This window comes from Triturus cristatus, chromosome 5_1 (assembly GCF_964204655.1).
Source record: "Triturus cristatus chromosome 5_1, aTriCri1.1, whole genome shotgun sequence".
Classification (NCBI taxonomy): Eukaryota; Metazoa; Chordata; class Amphibia; order Caudata; family Salamandridae; genus Triturus; species Triturus cristatus.
Genome location: NC_140587.1, coordinates 8,757,097 through 8,770,375, shown reverse-complemented (window position 1 = coordinate 8,770,375; position 13,279 = coordinate 8,757,097). Strand labels below are relative to the sequence as shown.

Here is a 13,279-nt window from a genome sequence, read left to right as displayed (position 1 = left end):
TATAATATTACAGAAGAAAGACAATATGAACCACATCAATGTCAAGAGAGCCCCAAACCTGGCACACCTAACAGCAGAGACAGTACTCCTAGCTAAGCCTCATTGCCACTTAAAGACAGGCTTTGTAAACATAAACTTACTCATTTCATTATCTGAATCGCAACATAAAAAAAGGCCCAGCTGAGATAACCATATTCGCACCAGTCAAAATCAGGGACAAGCTGTATCTCTGACGGACCAGGTGCAGTGAGAGAACTCAGTCACTAGACAAAGCATCCTTTAGTAGCTGTATCTATGAAGGACCAGGTGCAGTTAAAGAACTTGGTCATTAGACAAGGCATCCTCTGGTTACTAACACATTTAAATAGCTCTAAAGCGAAAACGTAATATTACTCTTAATATTCCGGATAGCCCCCCAGAATCATCATTCAGGTGTGCCACCAAGGAACTTTCTTGCTCTTCAAAGGCATTTCAATGACCATGTTAGACGAGCTCTGTAGAACCTGTGGGGCTCAAGTGAAACTAGGTAAACCCTGTGACAGGTGGTGTTGTCCTTGGAACCACAGTAGCCAATACTGCTGCGAGCTCACTGAACCACAGGCATTAGAAACTACTGTGAGCTCACTGAACCACAGGCATCAGAAACTGCTGCGAGCTCACTGAATCACAGGCCTCAGAAACTACTGCGAGCTCACTGAACCACAGCCGTCAGAAACTACTGCGAGCTCACTGAACCACAGGTGTCAGAAACTATTGTGAACTCACTGAACCACAGACATCAGAAACTACTGCAAGCTCAATTAACGACAGGCGTCAAAAACTACTGCGAGTTCACTGAAACACAGGTACCAGAAACTACTGCAAGCTCACTAAACCACAGGTGTTAGAAACGACTGTGAGCTCACTGAACCACCGGTGTCAGAAACTACTGCGATCTCACTGAATCACAGGCATTTGAAACTATTAGGAGCTCACTGAACCATAGCCGTCAGATACCACAACAAGCTTACTGAACCACAGGCATCAAAAACTACTGCAAGCTCACAGAAACAAAGGTGTTAGAAACTACTTCAAGCTCACTGAACCACAGGTGTTAGAAACTAGAGCAAGCTCAATGAACACCAGGCTTTAGAAACTACTGAGAGCTCACTGAACCACAGGTGTCACAAACTACCGTGAGCTCACTGAACCAGAGTGACCAGTAACTACTGAGAGCTCACTGAACCACAGGAATCAAAAACGACTGCAAGCTCACTGAACCACAGGTGTCAGAAATTACTGGGAGCTCACTGAACCACAGGCATCAGAAACTACTGGGAGCTCACTGAACCACAGGTGTCAGAAACTACTGTGTGTTCACTGAACCTCAGATGTCAGAAACTACTGCGAGCTCACTGAGCCACAGATGTCACAAACTACTGTGAGTTCACTGAACCACAGGCATCAGAAATGACTGCAAACTCACTGAACCACAGGCATCAGAAACTACTGCGAGCTCACTGAATCACAGGCATTTGAAACTATTAAGAGCTCACTAAACCATAGCCATCAGAAATGGCTGCAAGTTCACAGAACCACAGCAGCCAGATACTACTGCGAGCTTACTGAACTACAGGTTTCAGAAATTACTATGAGCTCACCGAACCACAGGCATCAGAAACTACTGTGAGCTCACTGAACCACAGCAGCCAGATACTACTACGAGCTCACTGAACCACAGACATCAGAAACTACTGCAAAGCTCAATGAACAACAGGCATCACAAACTACTGAGAGCTCACTGAACCACAGGTGTCAGAAACTACTGGGAGCTCACTAAACCACAGGCATCAGAACCTACCGCCAGCTCACTGAACCACAGGCATCATAAACTACTGCGAGTTCACTGAAACACAGCCATCAGAAACTACTGCAAGCTCACTGAACCACAGGTGTCAGAAACTACTGCAAGCTCACTGAACCACAGGCGTCAGAATCTACTGCGAGCTCACTGAGCCACATGCATCAGAAACGACTGCGCGTTCACAGAACCACAGGCATCAGAAATGACTGGAAACTCACTGAATCACAGGGATTTAGAACTATTAGGAGCTCACTGCACCATAGCCGTCAGAAACGGCTGCAAGCTCACACAACCACAGATGCCAGATACTACTGCGAGCTTACTGAACCACAGGTGTCGGAAACTACTATGAGCTCACCGAACCACAGGCATCAGAAACTGCTGTGAGCTCACTGAAACACAGCAGCCAGATACTACTGCGAGCTCACTGAACCACAGACATCAGTAACTAATGCAAGCTCAATGAACAACAGGCATCAGAAACTACTGAGAGCTCACTGAACCACAGGCATCAGAAACCACTGAGAGCTCACTAAACCACAGGCGTCAGAACCTACCGCCAGCTCACTGAACCATAGGCATCAGAAAATACTGAGATCTCACTAAACCAAAGGCATCAGAAACTACTGCGAGCTCACTGAACCACAGTCATCAGAAACTACTGCGAGTTCACTGAACCACAGGTGTCAGAAACTACTGCGAGCTCACTGAACCACAGGCATCAGAAACTACTGCGAGTTCACTGAACCACAGGTGTCAGAAACTACTGTGAGCTCACTGAACCACAGGCGTCAGAAACTACTGTGAGCTCACTGAACCACATGCGTCAGAAACTACTGCAAGTTTAATGAACAACAGGCGTCAAAAAATACTGCGAGTTCACTGAACCACAGGTATCAGACTGCAAGCTCACTAAACCACAGGTGGTAGAAACGACTGTGAGCTCACTGAACCACGGTTGTCAGAAACTACTGCGAGCTCAATGAACAACAGGTGTTAGAAATGACTGTGAGCTCACTGAACCACAGGTGTCAGAAACTACAAAAACTTCACTGAGCCACAGGTGTCAGAAACTACTGCAAGATCACTGCACCACTGGTTTTAGTAACTACTGCGAGCTCACTGAACCGCAGTCATCAGAAACTACTGCAATTTCACTGAACCACAGGCATTAGTAACTATTGGGAGATCACTGAACCACAGGTGTCAGAAACTACCATGAGCTCACTGAACCAGAGCCATCAGAAACTACTGTGAGCTCACTGAACCACAGCAGACAGATACTACTACAATCTCACTGAACCACAGGCATCAGAATCTACTGCAAGCTCACTGAGCCACATGCGTCAGAAACGACTGCGAGTTCACTGAACCACAGGCAACAGAAATGACTGGAAACTCACTGAACCACAGGCATCAGAAACTACTGCGAGCTCACTGAATCACAGGCATTTAAAACTATTAGGGGCTCACTGCACCATAGCCGTCAGAAACGGCTGCAAGCTCACAGAACCACAGCAGGCAGATACTACTGCGAGCTCACTGAACCACAGCAGCCAGATACTACTGCGAGCTCACTGAACCACAGGTGTCAGAATCTACTACGAGCTCACCGAACCACAGGCATCAGAAACTACTGTGAGCTCACTGAACCACAGCAGCCAGATAATACTGCGAGCTCACTGAACCGCAGGAATCAGAAACTACTGAGAGCTCACTGAAGTGTTGCAGGGATTCTGCATATATACAGAACTTTGCACTGGAAACCAGGACCTCAGTGTGCAGTGGTGAACCAAAATGCCCACCTCGGTACCCAGATCCCCTATCCGACTAGCTATACTGGCTCATTCGTTCTCTGTGCTACAGCGAAGCTACCAATGATTAGACATCCCAGAACATGTTACTCCGTCTCTCTCGGGATACGTGGGAACAAGAACACTCTTTCGTTCAAACTCTCGTACTTTTCCACAACATGAGTAAATAGAGTCAAAGTATAGTTTAAAATGTTGCTTTTAACTAACGTGCTCTATAGTGCAGTACACGAGCCAATACTAGCAGCAAAATGCATAAGATCAAACAAATCAGCATTGTTACAATTCCATATAGAACAAAAGGGTAAATCATATTATAATGATAGTGGAAACAGGACTATAGCCACTTGCGACCCTCCCAGTGCTAGAAGATAGTTTATTATAATTATAGAAGACCTCCAGGCTTTGTGAGGGGGACCCCATACCTCCGAGTTCAGATGCAGGAAATTACATCTTCAGTCAAGCTTCAGCTCTTCTATCCTGGAAAGCGTTTCCTCCAAGTGTGTTAACATGCATGCAATGCAATATTAAAAGCACCAGATTTCCAGGGTTGCATGTTCTGGCTAGGGACATGAGACTGACCAAAGCAATTCAACAGAGCTCATTGTTTTGTGACCTTGAACACTCGGTGCAGACGAGGAGCAGAGTGTTCAACCGAATACAGGAAATACAGACAGTTCTCATGTGAAAGAGAATGAGCAAAGTGTTTACTAGAAATGTGCCATGTAGTAACGTGAGCAAAAGCGGCAATATGGCGGCCAAGCATATACCAACTTATACTAACTTAGCAATGTCCGCTGGTGTGTCCATATCCACACTACAGAAAAACAGATGTCAGAAACTACTGCGAGCTCACTGAACCAAAGGCATCAGAAACTACTGAGAGCTCACTAAACCACAGGCATCAGAAACTACTGAGAGCTCACTAAACCACAGGCATCAGAAACTACTGAGAGCTCACTAAACCACAGGCATCAGAAACTACTGTGAGCTCACTGAACCACAGCAGCCAGATACTACTACGAGCTCACTGAACCACAGACATCAGAAACTACTGCAAGCTCAATGAACAACAGGCATCACAAACTACTGAGAGCTCACTGAACCACAGGTGTCAGAAACTACTGGGAGCTCACTAAACCACAGGCATCAGAACCTACCGCCAGCTCACTGAAACACAGGCATCATAAACTACTGCGAGTTCACTGAAACACAGCCATCAGAAACTACTGCAAGCTCACTGAACCACAGGCGTCAGAAACTACTGCGACCTCACTGAGCCACATGCGTCAGAAACGACTGCGCGCTCACAGAACCACAGGCATCAGAAACTACTGAGAGCTCACTAAACCACAGGCATCAGAAACTACTGCGAGCTCACTGAACCAAAGGCATCAGAAACTACTGAGAGCTCACTAAACCACAGGCATCAGAAACTACTGTGAGTTCACTGACCCACAGGCATCAGAAACTACTGCGAGCTCACTGAACCACAGGAGTCAGAAACTACTGCGAGCTCACTGAACCACAGACATCAGAAACTACTGCAAGCTCAATGAACAACAGGCATCACAAACTACTGAGAGCTCACTGAACCACAGGTGTCAGAAACTACTGGGAGCTCACTAAACCACAGGCATCAGAAACTAATGCGATCTTACTGAAGCACAGGCATCAGAGACTACTGTGAGCTCACTGAACCACAGGCATCAGAAACTACAGCAAGCTCAATGAACAACAGGCATCAAAAACTACTGCGAGTTCACTGAACCACAGGTATCATAAACTACTGCAAGCTCACTAAACCACAGGTGGTAGAAACGACTGTGAGCTCACTGAACCACAGGAGTCAGAAACTACAGTGAGCTCACTGAACCACAGGTTTTTAGAAACGACTGTGAGCTCACTGAACCACAGGCGTTAGAAACTACTGGGAGATCACTGAATCACAGGTGTCAGAAACTACTGTGTGCTCACTGAGCCACAGATGTCAGAAACTACTGCAAGCTCACTAAGCCACAGGCGTCAGAATCTACTGCGAGTTCACTGAACCACAGGCATCAGAAATGACTCCAAATTCACTGAACAGGCATTAAAAACTACTGTGAGCTCACTGAATCACAGGCATTCGAAACTATTAGGTGCTCACTGAACCATAGCCGTCAGAACTGGCCGCAAGCTCACAGAACCACAGCAGCCAGATACTGCTGTGAGCTTACTGTACCACAGGTGTCAGAAATTACTGCGAGCTCACCGAACCACAGGTATCAGAAACTACTGTGAGTTCACTGAACCACAGCAGCCAGATACTACTGCGGGCTCACTGAACCACTGACATCAGAATCTACTGCAAGCTCAATGAAGAACAGTCGTCACAAACTACTGTGAGCTCACTGAACCACAGGTGTTAGAACCTACTGCAAGCTCAGTGAACCATAGGCATCAGAAACTACTGAGAGCTCACTAAACCATAGGCATCAGAAATTTCTGTGAGCTCACTGAACCACAGGCTTCAGAAGATGCTGCGAGCTCACTGAACCACATGCGTCAGAAACTACAGCGGGCTCACTGAGCCACAGGCGTCAGAAGCTTCTGCGAGCTCACTGAACCACAGGCATCAGAAACTACTGCGAGCTCACTCAATCACAGGCTTTAGAAACTACTGTAGGCTCACTGAACCACAGGCGTCAGAAACTACTGTGACCTCACTGAGCCACAGGCGTCAGAAGCTACTGCGAGCTCACTCAATCACAGGCATCAGAAACTACTGTGAACTCACTGAACTACTTCGAGCTCACTAAACCACAGGTGTCAGAAACTACTGTGAGCTCACTGAACCAAAGGCATCAGAAACTACTGTAAGCTCAATGAACCACAGGTGGTAGAAACGACTGAGATCACTGAACCACAGGTTAAAGAGAATACTCTGAACTCACTGAACCACAGGTGTTACAAATGAATGTGAGCTCACTGAACCACAGGTGTCAGAAACGACTGCGAGTTCACTGAGCCACAGGTGTCAAAAACTACTGCAAGCTCACTGAACCACAGATGTTAGAAACTACTGCGAGCTCACTGAACCACAGTCATCAGAAACTACTGCAAGTTCACTAAACCACAGGCATTAGAAACTATTGAGAGCTCACTGAACCACAGGTGTCAAAAACTACCATGAGCTCACTGAACCACTGCAGCCAGATACTACTGCAAGCTCACTGAACCACAGGTGCAGAAACTACTGAGAGCTCACTGAACCACAGGCATCAGAAACTACTGCAACCTCATTGAGCCACAGGCGTCAGAAACTACAGCGAGTTCACTGAACCACAAGCATCAGAAATGACTGCAAACTCACTGAACCACAGGCATCAAAAACTACTGCGAGCTCACTGAATCACAGGCATTCAAAACTATTAGGAGCTCACTGAACCATAGCCGTCAGAAATGGTTGCAAGCTCACAGAACCATAGCAGCCAGATACTACTGCGAGCTTACTGAACCACAGGTGTCAGAAACTACTACGAGCTCACCAAACCACAGGCATTAGAAACTACTGTGAGCTCACTGAACCACAGCAGCCAGATACTATTGCGGGCTCACTGAACCTCAGGCATCAGAAACTACTGAGAGCTCACTAAACCACAGGCGTCAGAAACTACTGTGAGCTCACTGAACTACAGGTGTCAGAACCTACTGCGAGCTCACTGAACCACAGGCATCAGAAACTACTGCGAGTTCACTGAACCACAGGTGTCAGAAACTACTGTGAGCTCACTGAACCACAGGCATCAGAAACTACTGCAAGCTCAATGAATAACAGGCGTCAAAAACTACTGCGAGTTCACTGAACCACAGGTATCAGAAACTACTGCAAGCTCACTAAACCACAAGTGGTAGAAATGACTGCGAGCTCACTAAACCACAGGTGTTAGAATCTACTACGAGCTCACCGAACCACAGACATCAGAAACTACAGGGAGCTCACTGAACAACAGGCGTCAGAAACTACTGTGTGCTCACTGAACCACAGACGTCAGAAACTACTGCGAGCTCACAGAGACACTGGCATCAGAAACTACAAGGAGCTCACTGAACAAAACGCGTCAGAAACTACTGGGAGCTCACTGAACCACAGGCGTCAGAAACTACTGTGTGCTCACAGAACCACAGGCATCAGAAACGACTGCAAGCTCAATGTACAACAGTCGTCACAAACTACTGAGAGCTCACTGAACCACAGGTGTCAGAAACTAAAACAAGCTCACCGAACCACAGACATTAGAAACTACAGGGAGCTCACTGAACAACAGGCGTCAGAAACTACTGGGAGCTCACTGAACCACAGGCGTCAGAAACTACAGGGAGCTCACTGAACAACAGGCGTCAGAAACTACTGGGAGCTCACTGAACCACAGGCGTCAGAAACTACAGGGAGCTCACTGAACAACAGGCGTCAGAAACTACTGGGAGCTCACTGAACCACAGGCGTCAGAAACTACTGTGTGCTCACTGAACCACAGACGTAAGAAACTACTGCGAGCTCACAGAACCACAGGCATCAGAAACGACTGCAAGCTCAATGAACAACAGTCGTCACAAACTACTGAGAGCTCACTGAACCACAGGTGTCAGAAACTAAAACAAGCTCACCGAACCACAGGCATCAGAAACTACTACAATTTCAATGAACAACAGGCGTCACAAACTATTGCGAGCTCACTGAACCACAGGTGTTAGAATCTACTATGAGCTCACCGAACCACAGGCATTATAAACTATTGGAGGCTCACAGAACCACAGGCATCAGAAACTACAGTGAGCTCACTGAACCACAGGCATTATAAACTATTGGGGGCTCACAGAACCACAGGCATCAGAAACGGCTGCAAGCTCACAAAAACACAGCAGCCAGACACTACTGTGAGCTCACTGAACTGTAAAATACCCCATCTTGTTCGTAAAGATCTAGGAGGTAGGGAAGTCAATAGTGTTTGCTGTTGTTAGGTGGAATGGGTTATATCTCCATGAACATACTCACACCCTCATTAGGCGATCAAATTTGCATTTGACTCCAATGGATGTAATAAAGTAAGTCAGTTGAACATAAGTGTTAGTGTAACATCATCACAGACCACCTGGTGGTTAAAGCACAAAATGTGGAACAACACCTTGGGAGAAAACCACCATTCAGCCCACTAAGAGCAATAGTAGGAATACTCCACAGACCGAAAGATACCAACCCCTGGCCTGTTTAATGCTGTGTCTTCCTCTTCAAAGCTCTGGGTCTTCAGGTGATACTATGAGACCCCTGACCAATTACGGTCCTCAAGAACATCCACTCTCAAGAATTGTCAGAACCCTCGCTATAGCGATGGCCAACACCTCCTCATCAGGTGACTCCCCCTTAGACCTCGTCGCCATCCCCGCCATCTCATAAGGAACCTCTCAAGAGTAAAAAACAGGATACATCAGACAGAACAATCTCAAGAGCCCTCTCCTCAGGGATTACAAGACCCTAGAATAACAACCTACAACTAGACGAAGAGATTAGGGTTTGCACTCAAAGAGGCAGAGAAACAGCCCTGATTTCCATCTAGTGTTTCAATTTTTTATCAACATTTGTTCACACTCTACCCAGGCAGCTCTGAACCATCTTGGCCTCAGGGGATATACACAACCAATGATCAATAAAGAGTGACAAGGAGCATACTATTATTTCATGTAAGATTAAATTGTAAATACAATAAATCCCACAAATCCATCACATCCAGATATACTGTTCAGGGAGTCTTGTTCATTCCAAGTCCACTTTATTGAAGTTTTAATTACATGCGTACATCAGCCCAGCCAATACTTTTCGTCCAACAGAGCTTCATCAGGGTTGGATATGTTCCTCAAAGTAATAAAAAATATGTCACTGTGTAGTGAATATAAAGGATAAACGGTATCCCCAAGATTAACCCTGGGCGTAGTTTGCGAAGTAGCGCTACGCGTAGCTACGCGAAGTGCACTTCGCAATACGCGAGCTACGCGTAGCTTCGCAAACTGCGTAGTGCACTGTGCAAGATGCTGTTCACATTGATTGCACAGTGCCGGATGCTTGCCCGCACTGTGCAATCAGTGCAAACTGCATTTTGCACAGTGAAAGCGGTCGTTTTCTGCCGCTCGAGTATATTCCTACTCGAGCGGCAGCTTTCTCAACGCGGACTGGTAGTTTCTCATCGTGAGCGGTCGCGAGCATACGCGACCACTCGCAATGAGAAACCTGACCTCCCTCCGTTGAGAAGCTCGCCGGGAGGTTTATTTTCCACACTCGCGATCGGCAAATTGATGTTGCTGATCGCGAACGGGGAAAAAGTCTCGCCGGGATGTCATTTTGCTTGCTCGCGGTCGCCAACTTGACGTTGAGGACCGCGAGCAAGCAAAAAATGACTGCTGCACTACGCTACGCTACGCGTGTTTACACTGTGCTATGTGCATTTCGCGTAGGGCGAAGTAGCGCAAACTTCGCAAACTACGCGAGCGTAGCGTAGTGCTTTGCCCAGGCTTACCCAAGATGTCCTTGTCTCAAAAACCAAGAAGATCGACTGCCTGGTATTTGAGACTTAGAAGCAGATAAGGCAGATCAAGCCAGAGGGTACTATACCTTTTAACACTTTGGAACAAGGTGGGGAAAGCACAGAAACATATAGGAAGGTGGGGGGAGCAAGGGAAGGTGGGGGGGGGAAGGGAAGGGAAGGAGAGGGGTGGGAAGGTGGGGAAACAAGGAAAGTAGAGGAATGGGAAGGTGGGGGCAGCAAGGGAAGGTGGGGGCAGGGGAAGGACAGAGATGGGATGGTGGGGAAGCAAGGGAGGGACAGTGATAGGAAGGTGGGGGAGCAAGGGAAGGTGGGGGGCAGGGGAAGGACAGGGATGGGATGGTGAGGAAGCAAGGGAGTGACAGGGTTATGAAGGTGGGGGAGCAAGGGAAGGAAATGGTTGGTAAGGTGAGAGAGCAAGGAAAGGAAAGGTATGAGAAGGGAAAGCAAGGGAAGGAAAGGGTTGGGAAGGTAGGGGAGCAAGGAAAGGAAAGGTATGAGAAGGGGAAGCAAGGGAAGGAAAGGGTTTGGAAGGTAGGGGAGCAAGGAAAGGAAAAGTATAAGAAGGGGAAGCAAGGGAAGGAGAGGGCTTAGACGATGGGGGAAGGGAAGGAGGGGGCAAGGGAAGAACACGGATGGGAAGGTGGGGGAGCAAGTAAAGAAGAGGGATGGGAAGGTGCAGGAGCAAGGGAAGGACAGGGATTGGAAGGCAGGGGAGTAAAAGAAGGGCCGAGATGGGAAGGTGGGGGGCAAGGGAAAGGCAGGGATGGAAAGGTGGGGGCGCAAGGGGAGGTGGGGGGCAGGGGAAGGACAGGGATGGAATGGTGGGGAAGCAAGGGAGGAACAGGGATTGGAAGGTGGGGGAGCAAAGAAAGGGTTATATGAGAAGGGGAAGCAATGGAAGGAGAGGGTTGGTAATGTGGGGGAGCAAGGAAAGGAAAGGTATGAGAAGTGAAAGCACGGAAAGGAGACGGATGGTAAGGTTGTAGAGCAAGGAAAGGAACGGTATAAGAAGGGGAAGCAAGGGGAAGGAGAGGGATGGGACAGTGGAGGACCAGGAAAAGTGGGGGCAAGGGAAGGACAGGGATGGGAAGGTGGGGGAGTAAGGGAATGTAAGAGATGGAAAGGTGGGGAGCAAAGGAAGAAGAGGGATTGGAAGGTGGGGTAGTAAGGGAAGGGCCAAGATGGTAAGGTGGGGGGCAAGGGAAGGGCAGGGATGGCAAGGTGGGGAGCGAGGGAAGGAGAGGGACGGAAAGACGAGGGAGCAGTGGAAGTGTTATGAACCCCAATGTGCCTCAAAATAGGCCTAGGTAGTTGCACAACCTTTTACCTGGCTGTGTCGTACCTTGCTCTACATAAAGGGTTTGGTGTTTACCTTTTACCTAGTTAGGCGCTAAATAAATGTTTTGTGGTTTTCTTCTAAAATGATCCTAATTTATTATGCATGAGATATCTTAGTATCACAGCAGGATTACCATTTCCTGCATAATAACTCTGTACAAAAGTCACTGCCATCGTCATCCATGGACAACAGGCCCATAGCACCATGACACGTCTTGGTAGAACCCGTGAGGGTACCTTTGGGGTATATAAGTACCACATCTTTGCTGGGAAAACCAGAGGAGAAGCTTCCAAGCTTAAGTTCCTGCACGCAGACACTCCAGCACACGCCTGTCTGACATCCCTCGCGAGGTGTCCAACTCGAGACCAAGACGGGGTTCTTCGTTCTCTCCTATCAGGTAATGGGGTTGGCTCTATCCTAGGGGATTATTGGCTATACACTGGCATACATGCTAGGTACACTTAGATACACTTAGATAGGGTTTGCCTCTTAGGATACTCATGATTACTGCCATGTGTAGGAAGGTAGAATCTGACTATGGTTGTTCCCACTTTTTTCCTGGTTTATGACTTAGTTGGACTACGATCCTGCTATTCAGGGCCCCAGTCTATCTGTTTTCTCTGTAAAATGGTTTCCATGCACATTAGGTACATTTCTAATTGGATTCTGGAGTGCCTTATATGCCCCTTGTATATGGTATACTATGTACCTAGGGCATAGGTACCTCAGAGGTCTACCAGGGGCTGAAGCATATATTATGCCACTCCTGGGAAGCACTCCAAAATGACACCACAGGTCTGCTACTGCAGCCTGGGTAAGGTGGTGCTTGCACCCTGTTAGAGTCGGGGATCTCTGGTTGGCGCAAGGTTGCCCTTGTGTCAAGCAGGAACCCTCTCCTCCACGTCAGGGCGCAGGATAACCCCTCGCGAATGACCCTTGCTCACCCTCTAGGTGCGTGGCGTGAGCAGCCAAGGCGATTCCTCAGGCGTTGTTGGTTAAGCACTTACAATTGTACACACAGTAAATACATTAATCCCCCCAGAAACGGACACCAGACTTGGATATATATAAAAATACGATTCTTTATGTAAAAATAAGGTATATATATCTCAACAGACTTATCACAAGACCAAGAACGTTTTCGCTAGGCCACCAGGTTATACAGTAGGCAAATGTTCTGGGTTTGTAGGTTCCAAATGGATAGTTCGTAGTCTCTTTACTTGTAGTTCCAGTACTCACAGAGATCGGTTCCTGCGAACGGGGAAATAAGGCGTTGCGGGCCCCGAGCCCGATACTGGAACTTCTTTCGTGATGTGGAGAGTTCGGCACAGGTCGGTGCGACTCTCAGCTTGGGGAGTGTTCTTGGGTCCTCACTCAGCAGGTGTGGGCACGTAGGCAGGCGCGGCCAGCGACCCTGTAGCACGGCGGTGCAGGAGGGTCTCCACAGCGGGGGCGGCGCGGCCTGAGATGTCCGGGGATAGCGAAGCGGGGTCACAGGGCACAGTCAGTGCAGCTGGATGACCCGGCGTAGATCACAGTCGTCGGACGGCTTCCGGCAGGAGGGGTGATAGCGCGGTCAGCGCGCTCCAGTAGCAGGCGGTGACAGGGATGCAGGCGGCCTGGCCCGGGGACAGAGAGCGGCTCGGGACGGAGCGGGGCTCTCACGGGTTGGAGGCAGGCGAGCTTCTGAGTGTCACGGCCCTAG

At 48.2% G+C, this 13,279-nt stretch overlaps 1 protein-coding gene across 1 annotated transcript in view; it reads right to left on the bottom strand.

Annotated features, from left to right (window-relative positions):
- Positions 1–13,279, bottom strand: part of LOC146829942 (pepsin A-like) — a 257,499-nt gene that overhangs the window by 76,321 nt on the left and 167,899 nt on the right. The window lies entirely within an intron of this gene.